Consider the following 952-nt stretch of genomic DNA (forward strand, 5'->3'; position numbering starts at 1 on the left):
CCTTTACTCTTGTAGTCCAAGAACTTGAACTGGAATGAGTTTCTTTGCTTTTCATATTACTTAATTCTGGTCGTAGAATTGCCAATAAGACAGTGCTCTCATGTTAAATTTACATTCTATATAAAAAATTTGGGTCTATTGTAGGGTACTTGACTAGGATCTCCAAGGCTGGTTTGTTTTCATCATATCTTCTTATCTTATATCATCTAATCATTACAACTTTTCTAAACTTTTGAACAAAATATAATAAACAATTCAACTTTTTCAAATTCCAAAATAAAAATTATATTAAAAGATTATATTCTAACAATATTTTATTCAACTTTCATCTCATCTCATCTGTGTAACCAAACGAGACCTAAGTCTTGTTTTCAAATTATAAAATGCAATTACGAGAAAAGTATATACAATACCTTACAAACGTTTTAGGAATTAGAAATTTGACTAGCACAACAACCACATTTATGCAATATAATCCCGCATATAAAACTTTGGTTGAAGCTAATCAACACTCGGCCTCGATCAAAAGACCATATAAAATTTTACAAGCAAGAAAGCCGGCATTAATTTGTTTTGCTTTTCAAAATGCTAAGATTCATCAAATTCCTAATTTCCTATCTCTTCGTCATTGTCTATGTGAATTTGTAATGCGTTTGCATGGTAACCAAAACACAAAAAGCATTGTGTAAATACTAGCCAGGACCCAACAATTCAAACCAACTCAGATAAATTCATACTAATAAAAGAATAATGATAGGATTACTACTCTTCTACTACTTATCTACTACTTTTTTATTTTTGATTTTTTTTTAATTTTTTATTTTACTTAATGATTAAGTGAATATTAGTAAAGTTATATATATTTTTAATTTTTTCTTAATGATTAAAGATGTTAAAAAAATACTTAAAAGAAAATGATAAAAAAAAAAAAACTTGAAATATACTTGAATAG

The sequence above is a fragment of the Juglans regia genome, chromosome 1 (genome assembly GCF_001411555.2).
Source record: "Juglans regia cultivar Chandler chromosome 1, Walnut 2.0, whole genome shotgun sequence".
NCBI classification, from domain to species: Eukaryota; Viridiplantae; Streptophyta; class Magnoliopsida; order Fagales; family Juglandaceae; genus Juglans; species Juglans regia.